Genomic DNA, 12,875 nt, shown 5'->3' on the forward strand with positions numbered 1-12,875 from the left:
TTTAACCAATCAACACCTAAGCGCTTTTGCAACATTGTGTCAATCAGGGGCATTTCCACCCACCCATGCATCCATCCACCCATCCATCTATCCCTGTGTCCATTCTTGACAAAGAACAGGTGTGGTCTCAGGCTCTAGAACTACAAAGGGTAAAAATATCCACTGGATATTTTACCTCAAGTGCTTACAAATCTTCAGGAGACAGGCACGTTAGTAAGTTCTGCAAAGTGCAGCAGATTCTGTAGCGGACACATGTTTACATGAAAGTAGAAAGTAGAAAGTAGAAAGTAGAAATGGCAAATTCGAGTTGGAGTCTACTTTAGAAAGAAGTTGTATCTTGGAAACATAGCAACCCAGCAGATTTAGAACCCAACCAGGTGTTTTGAATTAAGCAACCACCATGATTTAGGGCAATGATTCTCAGACTTGGATTGCGGGAGAATCACCTGGAGGGTCTGTGGAACCAGTTTCATGGCTGCCATTTCCAGCAACTCTTGTTCACCAATCTGGGGTGAGAAGAGGCCTAACAAACTTCCAGGTGATGCCTGCACCACATTTTGAGACCCACTGCTTTAGAAGGACATGGGACCTTTGAGATCATTGGTTTATCCAGGTGATTTCATGGATCCCTTTTCCAGTACCTTTCAAAGAATGGTAGAGATTGAGGAATAAGAACTCCAATTTTATAGAGGATTGGAGTGTGATTCAGAAATTCCTAGTGATTTTCAGATAATCTGGTTTATTTATTATTTACTGGGGATGAAGCTGAGTCTGCACTGCTTTTCAAGCAGTGATTTTGCATGAATGTACCTCCTAGAGCTAAATAATTCACTCCATCTAGCGGCTACGCTTCTGGCTACTTGTATGTATGTTGAAGTGCTGGTAGAGCAGGTTTTAGGAATGCATGTGGGTACCCTATTCAGATCAGCAGAGTGAACCTCAGGATGCTGGCACAGCATCCACAATGACATGAACTGTGAAGCAGTCCAGTTGTCCTGATCAAAATTCTGGAGCCTCCTTCCGTGGACCTCCGTTTCTGTAGGAAACTGACTGCATATAAATTTCCGTTTGTTGAGAAGTTTACAGTGATCACAACTTTTGCTCATTTTCACTTGTGCTTGGAGGAGTGAGAAAGATAACCAGGGAGGGAGTGAATTAACAGACTCCAGGGTTTGTCCCCCCTTGAGTACTGTGGACTTGTTACTGTTTTGTTGAGCAGCCCTGCAGCTCTGGCAATTCTCGGGAAACCTCTAATGTTAGAGCTCTACAACTGAAGCACTTGTCTTCCTTATCTCTCCTGGGGTCTGCGTAGTGAATGGTGTAGTAGAGCCCCCGGAAATATTTGCTGCTGGATGAATGGACTGTGAATGTCCTCAGTCAGGATATTGACTTCTCCCCAAAGCAGTAGGCTAGCTGAAGGCTGGCCTGAGGCGAAACCATGAAGCTAGCAAAGCATCTTACACAGTCACTAACAAAACCCTTGAGGGGCATTTCCACCCAATTCTAATCCTTCCTTGAGAATTTCTACCACACCTGTCCTTTTCAAGGAGCTCCTGCTTAGCTCCCTTCATTCTCTTAATTGCTACATATCTTACTATTTGTTTACACACTTGTGGTTACACATGTATAATGCAAGCTTTACTCTGCCCACCAGTTTAAGTGTATAGTTTGGTAGTGTGAAGTCCATTCATATTATTGTGAAACACATGTTCAGAACTTTCTCACCTTGCAAATTTCAATTCTAGGCCATTAAAAAACTCCTCTTTCCCCCACCCCTGGTAACCATTATTCCTCTCTCTCCTCCTGTCAGTGAATTTCGTACATTGTACAAGTGGACCCACGTGGTATTTTTCTTTCTGCCTGGCTTATTTCTCTTAACATAATGTTTTTGAGTCATACATGCTGTGTCATGTGATAGGATTTCTTTCATTTGTAAGGCTGAATAAAATTTCACAATGTGTGTATATCACATTTGTTTATTCATCTATTGATAGGTATTTGGGTTGCTTTTACCTTCTCACTATTGTGAATTGTGATGCTATGAGCAAAAGTGGCCAAATATTTCATCGAGACCTGCTTTCAATCTTTGGATAAATTCCTAAATGTAAAATTCCTGGATCATATTTCTAAGGTTCTAAAGTGGTTTTTTTTGGTGGATCTTCCAAATTGTTTTTCATGATGACACCATTTTACAATCCTATGCACAATATCCAAAGGTTCTGATTTCTTAACATTCTGACACTTGCCATTTTCTGTTGATCTTCACTTACTTGTTTGAAATGGAGAGAAAGAGAGCAAGAGTGAGAGTTAGAGAAGAAGCCCTCACTTGCACTGGTCCACTCTTCGAATGCCTGTGATGGTAGTGCCTACAATGTTGGAGGCTGAGCTGAGACCGAGGTTGAAGCTAGGAGCTGGGAATTCAGTGCAGGTTTCCCATGGGGTGGCACAAACTCAATTACTAGAGTTGTCACTTGTTCTATCCAACAGTGAACATCTGCATGGAGTGAGAAGCCCGGAGCATGTAGTTAACCCAGGCACCCTGATATGGGACACAGGCGTCTTGCCAGATACCTTACCCACTAGGCTAAATTCCAAATACATTTTCTGGCTTTATTGCTAGAATTCAATCTAAAGATTCTGCATATAAAGTGATATATTACTATATAACTTTAGATATTAACCCCTACCAGATACGTTTTTCAAGTATGTGATTCTGCTCTATGGATCACCTTTTCATTCTGTAAATAATGTTCTTTGAAGCAAAAAAAATTTGAAAAACTGATATTGTAAAATTTATTTTTGTTGCCTGTGCTTTTGACATTATCATCAAATAGAATTTTTGCAATTTTATTTAGTATATTTAGACTTTTAATCTGCATTGGAGTAATTTTTACACATAGTGTAAGGTAAAGGTCTAACTTTATTGCATCTAGAAATTGTGGAAGAAATTGTTTCTTACTCAGTGATTGTGGCACCTTCATGAAAGTTTATTTGACAAGAGATATAAAGGTTTAATTCTGGGTTGTTAATTCTCTTCCATTGGTATGTTTCTCTTTATAGCAGTATCACACTGTTTTGGTTACTGTAGCTTTTGTAATGTTTTAGAATCATGAAGTGTTTGTACTTCCTAGCTCTTCCCTGATTGTATTATCGATAATTGCATAACTCATGTTGAGTGAGACAAGGCAGTGAATACTAGATCAAGGGAGTGGAAAAGAATATCAATAAGTCAAGCAATATATGTGAGTCCTATCATAGGCAGAATCTGCCTTCAGATTTCTACAGTTACTTAATAGTTTTCAACAGGATTATGAAATGCATAGAACAGGCATTATTCAACTTCTCCAATGTCTCAGTCCCCAAATAGTATATGCAGTCACCACAGACCACATGCCAGTTAGCTGAAAAATGTTGATGTTTAGTTTTCCTCTAGGAAGCCTTAGACTTTGAGAGTAGTTAATCTGATTTCCAACTTCTGAGGTTAAGACAAGTTGTCCCCTCTCTCCAGGAGTGTTGCATCAGAAGCTCTGGCTGCAAAGACTGCTTGTTTTGAGGGTGAATGTCTCCCTCTGGCCTGAGACCACCTTGATGTGGTTTTTGGGAGTGTACCATATTCTCAATCGTTCAGCTTCCCTGTCAGATGCATGCCAGCAGGGATATGGAATCTTCTATCTGACCAGAATAGACTTTTTTCTCTTGGTCTTATCTGGAGAAGAGTCCTGTCTCTACACAATTTTCAGTGACAATGCTATAATTAGGCTTTATGTAGTCAGTGGAGACTATGAGATGCCTCAGGGTGGAAATAGAAGAGTCACACTCAGGGAGAGAGGTCTGGCCTGAGGAGAGGATCTTAGCAGGAGAAGGTAAGCTCCACGGAGGAATCTGGGTTCACAGTGGGTGCAGCTTCTAGCTGACTTCATTGCTGCCAGATGTCCTGTGTGTGTCCAGGGAATGAATGGACCTCACACCCACTGGGTTTGTGCACCGTCATGCAGTGCAAGGAACTGCATGATTAGATTCCTTTCCCAGAGTACAGCATAGAAGGCAGGAGTTGATCCCAGTTTCTAAGAGCTGCTCTGTCCAGAATGGAGGGCCAGAGGTTGGCCCCTTGAGGGAGTAGAGCAATGATGAGGAAGGCAGTACTAATTTCCCATGAAATGCTGAGTTTTGGTTGTGGTTAGGTAAGGAAACAGAATCAGTGGAGGTGACCTGGCCTTTCACAGAGCAACTCTGCCGAGATGCTGGTGAGAATAAGTTTAGGATGTGTGGGATGGACTGGCTGTGGAGTGGGTGGAACCAGCACATACACATGCTGTCATTTAACAGTGTCATGTGATCCAAGAGCCATGCAACCATGGAAGGGGACAACATTGCTGTCAAGCTGTAGTGTCTGGTTTTGAATGACAGCATTAGAGAAATAGCAGCCTGGATGGTTTGACAGACGTGATGTGATGTCCTTGCAAAGATGTAAAATTATTATATGAACAGGAAGGCATGTAAGCTAGCAAGATTTAAGTAATGATGTTAGTATCCATCAAGTTCATTCATTACTTCTATAATTACACCTTGAGCAGCATGCCAGATTATGTTAAGCTGCAGATAGAAGGTAGTGATAAGCCATAGTCCTGCCTCCAAGGAGCTTAGAGTTAAATATGGAAGAGACATTTCAACCACCCTTATGAGATGCCAGCATCTCAGGGAGAGGTTTAGCCTGCAATCCCATTCATGCCAGTCTCTCACAAATATGGAAGAGTCTTAAAGCCTTAGAATTCAGGGGTTGTGTTTCTTGTCTAATCATTAGGCAGAATTCTTGCCTTCTGGAAGCAATAAATGTCACTGAGTAGCATGGTGGATAAAGAAATGAGCTGTGCACAATCAGGGAAGGAGGATGGAGGTTGGGGTGGCCATTCATAGGGGGTGACAGCATTGCACATGGTATATTTATCTACTACACCACATCACAGGGCCGCAGTTTATATTTGCTTATTCCAACATTTCCACTAATATGGGCTAATAGCCATACTCCTAAATTCAACTTTTGGAAAAAGATAATGCTATTGTGAGTTAACTCATACAGCATTTGGCCTATGATGCATGTCTTGTGTGCCATGCCTAAAAGTGATCAAATAAAGTAGTATATCTAGCAACTTTTAATGACTCTGGGAGTAGTCCAACCTAATCCTTTAAATCTATGCCTTAAACAATTGTAGGAACATGAAAGGAAAAACAGCACTGGCAGAAAATCCCAAGGAATGAGCACAGAAGCCCAGAATGGCCTGAAATGCCACCAGCACCCTCATCCCTTAGCTAACACCACCTGTTAATATATGAGGGGCTTCAGAGGTCTCTGGGTTATAGCTTCCAGTATAGGGGTGTCAGATGGTTTTTCCTGAAGCAGCTGTAGAAGCTGGGAAACCATTACTCCCTGTATTTTGTGGACTCTGGAAACATGGCTAAAGTAATCAAAGCCACATGGGTCTAGGGAGATGCCCTGTGTGGCTTGATCGCCTTGGTCTGTTCCCCACATTTGCCCAACGTGTATGGTCAGTGGGTCCCATGTGTGCAAGGTGGTTTGTGGTGAATGTGGACCAGAAGCACAAATACTTGTATTCCATTATGAATACTGACCTACTGGAGGGGGCTTCCTGCATCCTTGGCTTTTTATTTTTGAAACTATTATATATTTATTTCCTATACATGGACTATGATTTTGACTGCCAATATGAGACATGAGAAGTTTCTGGACCACTCACAACACCTCTTATACCCACAGCAGGTTGGGGTTGCTTCTTCGTGCAATGTAAACTCTTTTCTTGAGTAGCACAGCAGCTCTATTGAACGCTGTGTAACCTTTTCTTATTTTCTTTCCTTTGGTTGTTGGCTGCCGCACACATTTAGCATCACTGAGCAGACTTGTTCTATCCAGGGCTTCACCCACCAAGGCTGGCTAGTCAAGTGTGGCAGCACTTCTCTGCCTCTCCTTGTCATGTTGCAATAGGTAGCTATCAACACCTTCACAGATGAGAAGAGTTCTCATTTGCTAAAGATAAGAAAACTTCTCATTTGAATTCATCCTAGCCCAATTCTACACCAAATAAAATCATCCTAGTGGAACTGATGCAACTGACCAACAAGTGATGCCACTCCTTCCCATTTATGTTCCAGGTTGTAATTGTTTCCTCCCCACCCCACATTTGTAAGTTGCCTGCCATGAAGTGCTGTATGGTAAGAAGTGCAATTCCAGCATTTCTATCGAACTGGGCCACAAGAATCCAGGATAAAGATTTGTTTATATTTATTCTAAATATAAGTATTCAGAAATTTTGTCAATCATGAAAGTTGGTTGTTAAGTTGAACACGGTCACTGTGAGAATATTTACACCCCAGAAATTGGGAAATAGTTCAAATCAAGGCTTTTCTATCCCCTAGAGAGATGGTTTTCCAGTAGACCCACTGAATCCCACACACAATGTGGCTGTGTGTGTGTGTGTGTGTGTGTGTACATGCTTAGGGGAGACTGTGAAGAAGGAAGCAAGGAGAATAGGGGATGCATGTGTCTCAGTTTTCCAGAGGAAGAAAAACTTATAAAAAAATAAATTAGCTTTCAGAATTGCAAACAATCAATAAAAACAAATTTCAAAACACAAGTCCCAGTTTTGTTCTCTTAAAGAAAATGAATTGCAGGCCTTCAATCAAATAAAAAAAATAGGCTGTGTCTGCTATAACCCATTGATCTTTCTTGTCCTTGACACTGTAGGCAAAAATACCTACCGCCTTTGAAATCAGTGTGGTGGAGGTGAGCCTGGCTATGCCAGCTGCTGTGCAGCCATCAGTGGCTCCAGATGAGCACGTAGATGTGAGGCACATCGGCTTAGCAGAACTCAGGAGACATCTTCACTTTCTCTCGCCTCCTTATAGACTCCATGGAGGCTTGGCCTCTCAGAGATGTGGAGAAAGTTTCTTGACCTCAGGCAAACACTGGTTCTGATTAGCTCTCAACTCGGGTATGTGTTCTCCAGAGGTTCTCTCCAGATCCTGGTCTTGGTGGTTCTACTGAAGAGTCAGTATTTTAAGCCTGTTGCAATTTGAACTTCAGCCTTTGCATTGCTGTGCCATCCCAGTAAAGATGCCTTTCAATTATATTTCTCCCTGTGGCTTTTAGTACATCTGGTCTCTCTAGAGATTTTGTGCTTTTGCTTACAGAGTGTGCTCCTGAGATTTGCTCGGGAACAGATACCAAAAGAAAAAAAAAAACTTATTCATCTGAACTATAACCTGATGCAAAAATACTGCAGTTAATAATTCATCAGAAGCTTGAACAACTAGTTCTCAAAATGCCAAAACTGTCTGACTGGCTTAGTTATCTCCTAGGGACTCACAGATAGCAAGAGACACTACGACTTGTCCGAATCCACGAATGGGCTGTTAAGAACAAAAGTAAAAGCCAAAGTTACATATATCAATATCTTAGCATTCTGACCATGCTTGTAATACAAAAGTCAAAATAAGTTAAATGGTGAATGCAAACACAAATAAAGTCTCCCTCAAACTCCTAAAATCATGTTTTTTCCTCTTCCTTTTTATTAGGCTCCTTTATGTATCCTATTTATACTTATGAGCTTAATCTTGAATTTATTCTGGTATCTAGTTGATGTTTGCTACTATTTTTATTTTCTTTGTTTTACTTTTTGTTGAGTACTTGTTTCACTTATCTTTTCTTCTTAATTAAAATAATAACCTAGGGAAATTAATATAGCTTCAGCGGTCTTTTTAAATTATGATTTTTTAAACAATATACAGGTTTGGTTTTGATTTATTTACAAATTTTAGTTTTGATTTTCTCTGACCTACAGATTATTGTCAACAGAACAAACTAGCCAAGTATCTATCCTGTGGCAGGAATTTCCAGCTTTTATGCATTTCTTTTAAGCTTCAGATCAATCCTTTGACAAATTTTCTGTCATGTGATTTAGTAAATATTTATCTTTTTGTCACTGTTAAAAACAAAAAAGAACCAAAAAAAACCGTAAGAGTTAGTGAAGTTTAAGGATTTGACCCTGATCATACACCAAGCAAGTAGCAGAGCCCCATCGAGAGTCAGGTAGACAGAGTGTTCAGCTGAGTTCTTGATGTTGGGGCAGTGTCGCACTGATTTACCCAAGACTAAGTTGGATGCCTTGTGGATTGGAGCGACTCAACCCTGTGTCATAGGTGGAACGTGAGTGCAAGGTGTCTTTCGGCTCTGATTTGCATTCCAGCTCAGTAGGATGAAGGAGAGCTCTTTGAGTCATTTTCACTCAAACAACTACCCACTATATTTGTTAGTCATCATAAGACTGTGCTTGTATAATCTCTGCTAAGTGCTTCACAAAGCTGAGGATGAACATGGTCTTTGTTTTGGATCTCCGTGTGATCTATATTTATACACACTGGCACAGTAAGTCAGAAATCTCCTCAGGTGGGACCTAAAGTATCATCTGCTATTTTGAGATTGTGATATCTTTCATAATGACAGTATATTTTTTATTTCTGAAATGCAAATACTCCCATTTGACTGTTCTATCACCCAATGGTTATTTGTAAAGTAGTTTTCTTTCTCATCTTTAAGATTAAAATAGTGTGTCCTCATTGTGTAATTTTTTAAAAAAAAGTAACAGTGAGAATCTGTATATCACCAGAGATTACCAAACCAGAAAAGCAATGTTTAAGTCTAGATACATTCTGTGAGGGTCCTTCTTCCAAGACCAATGTTGACTTCATAACTGCATAAGCTGGTAATTTTTTAAAAGTATTTACTTATTCAAAAGGCAGAGAGAGAAACAGGGAGACAGCCCTGCACGCCTCCCCCACATATGCATACATACACACAGAGGACTTCCATTCATTGGTTCACTTTCCAAATACTGCAGTGACCAGGTTTGGGCCACACTGGAGACAGGAGCCAGGAGCTTCGTCCATGTCTCTCACATGTGTGCAGAGTGAAGTGTTTGGGCTGTTATCTGTTGGTTCACCAGAAGTATCAACAGGAAGCTGGATTGTAAGTGGGGAGGCTGAGACTTGAGCTGATGCCAACATCATATAGAAACTCTCAGAACATAGAGTAAGAGAACTTTAACTTTAGTAGTTTTACCTAAAAACAAAATGAAACAAAAAACAAGAGCATTTGAGTTGAGAATTGAGATTCATAGAATGAGGAAACAGTAGGAATTAATTAAGCAAAAGTAGCTGACAAGAGATATTGGTTGAAAAGGTAACAGTGTTGGAAAGGCAAGGAGGAAGTTTGAGAGGAAAGCTCATTCTAGCACTGAGGAGTCTGTGAGCCAGAAGAGCCTGCTCCTTCCTGCATTGCAAGGCATAGTCAAGGTTTCAGATTGTTAGAGCAAAGGGAAACTGTTAAAGGACTTCATGCAGAGATAGGGGATGACTAAGTCTGTGCTTTGGGAAGATCTGTTTGCTCTCCATGAAATTAAAAAAAAACAAAAACAAAAAACCACAAACAGCAAATGGTGAGAACCAGTAGACACATAATGATATTTTAGGTTGAGATGTAGCCAGAGGATCAGAGAGAAAAGAAGGAGTAGAAGAGGTGGAACTGTCAGAGTTCGGTGATGGATCATGCAGGTGAGAGATTAGGGGAGAGCACAGTGTCCATAATAATTTCCTGTTTTCTGGCTTCCTTATTGCACACAGGGTACTCTGGCATGTAACTCTGGAAACAAAGGTGAAAAGCTCAGAAGAGAGGGGGAAAAAGAGGAATTAAGATTTTGAAGGTCAGTTCTGAGATGACCTTAAAGCATTCAAATACAGAAGGTGCATTTAAAATTTTGCAAAGGAAAGTTAAGAGCACAGAAAAGAGATCAGAGCTAAGGCATAAGTCTGGGCATCACTGGTTTATGGTTGGTAATTAGGAAGATTGCCAGAGGAGAAAATACTAAGAGACCAGGGCTGAGTGTTGGAGTTGCTGACATTGAATGCTAGATTACAGAGGTCACAACCAAAGTCAAGGAGAACTGGCTTGTTGCAGTAGAAAATAGTTAGGATGCTATGATATCAAGAAAGCTTAAAGAAGACGAGATGGATTTTTAGAAGCAGCAGTAGTCAATAGTGCAACATTTTGCCAGCTATTCTGTTATGGGGGTGGGGGGTAAAAGATGCCCATGCTTTTAGCAACATGAAGTAGGTCAAGGATAACCTGAGTAAAGGCCATTCTGGTGAAGAAACAGATGTACAGTCAGATTAGAGCTAAGAAGTGGGTGGGAAAAAAAATGGGAACCAAGAAGGGAGAACCCTGCTTTTAAACATTTGGCAGTGAAGGGAAGGAAGGAGAGTGATTGTGGAACGTTCTGTGGGTGAAGGGGGTATTTTGATCGTGTGTTTTAAGGTGAGGTGGACCTGAGATTATTTGAAGATTTAAATTAGTTCTTGATAAGGCAGGAAATACAGGGTTTAACAAAATGGATTAGGGGCTGGCTCAGGTGTTAAGAAATATACCTTTCTTAATTGTGGCAGGAACACTTAAAGAAGTGCGGGTATATAAAATAATTTGAACTAACATGGTGTTCCAAGGGTTTTTGACTAGGAACATGCATTTTTCTACAAAGTAGCACATTCAATCACTGTGAAGGAATGGTTGTGGGTTATGATGTGTATATGTGAATGTGTATGTCTATCAATTGATGTGAATTGTGGGACAAAAACAGTGATTTGAAGAAAGTGAAAGTTTTATTATTTTCATTTATTCTTGTATATATGTTTTCGAAAGGGAGAGTTACACAGAGAAAAGGAGATAGAGCAAGAGCGAGAGTGAGAGAGATCTTCTACCTATTGGTTCACTCCCCAAATGGCCACAACTAGGCCAAAGCCAAAACCTTGGTTTCCATGTGAGAAGAAAGGGGCCCAAGCACGCCACCCATCTTCAGCCGTTTTCCTAGGAGCATTAGCAGGGAGCTGATCAGAATTAATGTGCCTGAAAATCAAACCAATGCTTATAGGGGATGCCTGTGTCAGGCACCACAAAGCCAAACCCTATTTAAGAGATTTAATAGTCATAGAAAGTAGAAAATTCAGTTGAAAAATTAAATAAATCAAAGAAGCAGCAGAATTACCAGTTAGCATTGAAACCAAGTTGGAGTGACCATGAACTTACATTGGCACAAATATATTTGCTTCATTTACTTATTCACAGTTGCTGGAATTTTTCAGTAAATATTTAGTGAGAACTCTTGCTGTTCTAACTACTGAGAATAAGAGAGGCAAACAAAGCAAATTCTATGTAATTAGGGAGCTTACATTCCTTAAGAATAGGACAGATAATAATAAATAAACAAATGTATCTTGTGTATTATATTAGATGTTCATAGGTGCTATGAAGAAAAAAAATCAGGGAATCAAGGGAGAGTATCTGTTATGTGGTCATGGGAAGAGACGAATGAGCCAAGACTCCAAGCAAGTCGGGAATAAGAGTAGCATTATCTTGGCAACGAATTTCCTAGATAGACCAGTAATGGAAGCACTTGGAGGAAAGAGGGTGCTTTATTTGTTGAAGTATTGAGCATAGAGTTGTTGAACTTGCTGAGTCTAGAAGGACATGAAGACAGAGTAGGAATTGGCTAGAATTATCAATGGATATGAAATTCTTTGTGGACCTAGAATGACCAGATAAGTGCAGTGAGTATGAGGGGACATTGCTTTTTTTTTTGGAGGGGGGACATTGCTTTTATCATTTTATAGGTCCTGCAGCTTCTTGTAGTGCTGCAGAGCCCAAAGTGCAACCAGTGGAAAAAGTACCTAAGTGAGAAATATCAAGAAAATCGGAGGCATAATGCTGACTTTGACATATGAGTAGCATAATTTAATAAGCATTTCAACTGAATTGACAATCAACCATACTTTTTAAAAAATGAATTCTGAAGAACACCCTGGCAAGCACATGATTTGTAAGTAAGGCAGAGCTTAGAGTCCTAGTTGGAATTTTTTTTTTTTTTTAACAAGATCCGTCTGAGTGATGCCCTGTTGGAATGTCAGTGAGGTGCTAGGTGGAGTAGGCGTGGGTGCGTTTGGAGATGCTCTTGAGGGTTCTTGGTACTGTTTAAGTGCTTCACAATTGGAGAAGTTGAGACTCACTAGACTATTTACTACATTCATTTAATAAATGAATCAGTTGAGACCATTTAGTGATTTAACCTGAATGGCTACTGAACCACCTACAGAGTTATTTAAAAACATAACCATCCAGTTCCTACTCTGGCTTTAATGTTCCAGATTTATTTTTTAATTTTAATAAATCTTATTTTCTCAAGATCCATTCATTTTCATTAGAAATTCAGATCTAAAGAAAGGAGGGAAGACAGAAAGATCCTCCATCCCCTGATTCACTCCCCAAATGGTTGCAATAGTCCAAGCAGGGCTGATTGGAAGCCAGGAGCCAGGAGACGGAAGCCTTCCCTCTGACTTCTGCAGAGCAGGGTCCAAAATATTGAAGCCATCTTCCACCACCCTCCCAGGCCCCAAGCAGGGAGCTGGGATTAGAAGTGGAGCAGCTGGGATAGGAACCAGCACCCATACAGGATGCCAGCACCTGGAAGTGGAGGGTTAGCCAGTTGAGCCACTGCGTTGGTCCCCAGAATTTTTTTTTTTAAGATTTAAAGATTTATTTACCTTTATTTGGTAGACAGATTTACGGAGGTGAGAGACAGAGTGAGATCTTCCATCCTCTGGTTTATTCTCCAAATGGCTGCAACACCTGGACTGAGCTGATCTGAAGCCAGCAGACAAGAGTTTCTTCTGGTTATCCCATGTGGGTACAAGGGCCCAAGGATTTGAGCTATCCTCTACTGCTTTCCCAGACCATAAGTAGGGAACTGGATTGGAAGTAG

The sequence above is a fragment of the Ochotona princeps genome, chromosome 23 (genome assembly GCF_030435755.1).
Source record: "Ochotona princeps isolate mOchPri1 chromosome 23, mOchPri1.hap1, whole genome shotgun sequence".
Lineage (NCBI taxonomy): Eukaryota > Metazoa > Chordata > Mammalia > Lagomorpha > Ochotonidae > Ochotona > Ochotona princeps.